Source organism: Stegostoma tigrinum, unplaced genomic scaffold (genome assembly GCF_030684315.1).
Source record: "Stegostoma tigrinum isolate sSteTig4 unplaced genomic scaffold, sSteTig4.hap1 scaffold_90, whole genome shotgun sequence".
Lineage (NCBI taxonomy): Eukaryota > Metazoa > Chordata > Chondrichthyes > Orectolobiformes > Stegostomatidae > Stegostoma > Stegostoma tigrinum.
In genome coordinates this window covers 647,512-650,740 of record NW_026728815.1, presented here as the reverse complement: position 1 = coordinate 650,740, position 3,229 = coordinate 647,512, and the positions used below count along the sequence as shown (strand labels likewise).

At 43.1% G+C, this 3,229-nt stretch overlaps 1 non-coding gene across 1 annotated transcript; it reads left to right on the top strand.

Moving 5' to 3' along the window:
- The first annotated feature begins 239 nt into the window (after positions 1-239).
- On the top strand, positions 240-354 carry trnal-caa (transfer RNA leucine (anticodon CAA)). Its single transcript has 2 exons — positions 240-277; positions 309-354. It is a non-coding gene; the product is annotated as a tRNA-Leu (tRNA).
- The last annotated feature ends 2,875 nt before the right edge of the window (positions 355-3,229 follow it).

The following is a 3,229-nucleotide window of genomic DNA, read 5'->3' as shown; positions in this document are numbered from 1 at the left end:
TAGACCAGGCGGTGTCACTTCAATCTACATCCCAGTTCTACATCAGCAATGTCAGCTACAATTGCCTGACATGCAATTGTTTAAGACAAGAACAAGGTGGAGGTTGGGAAAAGTGAAGGGCAACGGTGGTTTGTGAGAGGTGACTGTGGGCCTAATGGAGCCAGACTCAGTGTGGGTGCTGAAGACTGGCTTTTCCTGTTTACCCTGGTATACAGATCACTCTGGAGCAGCCAAGGTGTGTCAGGATGGCCGAGTGGTCTAAGGCGCCAGACTCAAGGAATAGACTCTTTCCCCTGCAAAGCTGGCTGTTCTGGTCTCCACCTGGAGGCGTGGGTTCTAATCCCACTTCTGACAATGACTGCTTCTTTGTTTGTTGTCCTTTGCAAATATCACTGAGGTTCGGTATCCCGATGGGATCGACCTGTTTTTAAGCAAAATTTGCTCTGGTCAGTTTTGCAGCTTTATATTAACATGATGCAGTTTTGGAGGAGAAGGAGACAACTCAGCCCATCAAGTCTGCTGTGCTATTAAATGAGCAGATAATCCTGACCTGAATCCTGAACTGCACTTTCTTGGATTTCTCAGTAACCTCTGATACCCTTGCTGCTGAAAATCAATCGAACTCAGCCTTAAATGCACTTTGTGGCCCAGCTCTGACAATCCTCTTCTGTAAAAGAATCCACTAATTCACAACCATCTGAGAGAATAAACTTCACCTTGACTCTGCCTTAAATGTGCGACCTCCATTCTGATATTAAACACTCCCTTCCCAGATGGTCCCAGGAGGGAACGAACCTTTCTTCATCCAATCTATTACATCGCCAATAACACCTGTATGTTTCGATAAAGATCATTTTTGTAGTACTGTTTCTGAGCTAATGAAAGTGATGTATTTCAATGTTTCTCCCCATTTAATTCACCTCTGATGTGAAACTCTCACTGATTGTGATAGAGATTATCATTATCACTAAAGAGGCAGTGCTGGGCAAGGTAACGGGGCTAACAGTAGACATGGGGGTCTCTTAGCCCTGATTAACTGCATCCCAGGATACTAAAAGGGGCGATGGGAGACATAGCAAATGCACTAGTAATTATTTACCAAAATTCACTGGACTCTGGGGTGGATCCCGCAGATTGATAACAGCCAATGTGACGTCACTGTTTAAAAAAGGAAATAGGCAAAAAGCCGGTAACTTTGGTCCAGTTAGCTTAACTTCAGCACTGAGGAAAATTATTGAATCTATGTTCAAGGAAGAGATAGCAAGACATCTGGATATAAATTGTCCCACTGGTGTTCACGAGTTCATGAAGGGTATGTCTTGCTGAATTAATTTGGTGAATTTCTTTGAGGACATTACCTGCACTGTGGACAATGGGGTACCTGTGGATGTGGTGTATCTTGATTTCCAGAAGACAAGTGACAAGGTGCCACATCAAAGGTTACTACATCAGATAAAGTTGCACCATATTACAGGTCATGTATTGGCTTGGATAGAGGATTGGTTGACCAGTAGAAAACAAAGAATAGGGGTAATTGGGTGTTTTTCTCATTGGTGTTCAGTGGCTAGTGGTGTGCCTCAGGGATCAGTGCTGGGACCACAATTGTTTACAATTTACACAGATGATTTGGAATTGTGGACTAAGTGTGGTGTGTCAAAATTTGCAGCTGACACTAAGACAAGTATAGGGCAAAGTGTGCAGAAGACATGAAACATCTGCAGAGAAATAAAGATAGTCTAAGTGAGTGAGCAAAGGCATGGCGGATGGAGTTCAATGTTGATAAGTGTGACGTCATCTATTTCGGTAGGAATAACGCAAAATGGACTATGTTTTAAATGATAAAAAATGCAGCACGCTGCTGTGCAGAGGGACTTTGGTGCCCTTGGGCATGAATCGCTGAAAGTAGGATTGCAGGTGCAGCAGGGAATTAAAAAGGCAAAGGGAATTTTGGTGAAAGGGAGAAACTGATCTGCAGCCAAAATGGTACAAAAGAAAAAGTCAGAAGCAGTGTCGGTGAGAAAAGATACAAGAGTCTGAAGTGCCCTTACTGGTGGTGCAGCGGTTAGGATTTGGTGCTTTCACTGCTGCAGGCTGGGTTCCGTTTTTGGTCAGGGAATGGGAGTTCTATTCTGCTCGTTTATTGTGATGACTGATTTTCAGGAGCAGGAAAGAAGCTCTGGAGCTGGTAGATGAGCTGGTTTGTCCCAGAAATTATTCAAGTTAACAGAGTTCAAAGAACTGCAGATGCTATAAGTCTGAAAGAGAGACAGGAATTGACAGAGAAACTCAGCTGGCCTGGCAGCATCTGTGGAGCAGAAGAGAGGTAACCTTTCAGGTCCACAGATCAGTAATTGGAACTAGACTAGTTATGCATTTCAATCATGTCATCTTGGACAAAGTTATCAGGTTTATCTGTCAAATCGGGACATTTATCACAATTTCTCTCTCTGAGTGGCTGACAATTGTTAATTGTTACAGTTCACAAAACAGCAACAAACAAAACAGCCAGTTGGGTTAGGCTCAGGTGACTGGAGTGGGAGCAGAGGAATAATAATGCATTGAGTTTAAATACAAGAAGCTAGCCATTTCAGCTTTAGGGAACCAAGCAACTGGCACTATTTACAAGAGGTTTGGACAAGACACCGGCAATGTCAGCCATAGGCACCTGTGGGACTCAAACCACAGTTATGCTGATTGTTAGAAAGGCACATTAACCAACTAAGCCACAGCACCACACAAGCTGCTTCAGCACCACACAAGCTGCTTCAGCTCCAATCCATATGTTCATGAACTTAAACACCCAAACACAGAAACTTTTTTTTTCTATCTCAATGTTAATCAGTGAGAATTTAAGTCAAACACCGTTTATTTTAAAGACAGACAGTTCACAGCTGAACATTTCCAGTAGACATGCACAGAAAGATACAATCTCCTCTTACACTGCCTTAAAACCGATATTTTCACAATTTAAACTGGCGGGATAAAGCGGATGTGTTCATCCTCTCTGTACCCATTAACCACGTTAATACACACAGACAAAACCTCGCAAACTGCATTCAATCCTCTTCTCCCTGCTCAAGGAAAGATGAAAGTGCTTACAGAGAAGTTGCCAGGGTTGGAGCAGATGATCCAGAAGGAGAGGCTGACTAAAATCAGGCTCTTTACACTGGAGTGTTGGAGGCTGAGGGGTGACCTTATCGAAGTTAATAAAATCATGAGGGGCATTGAT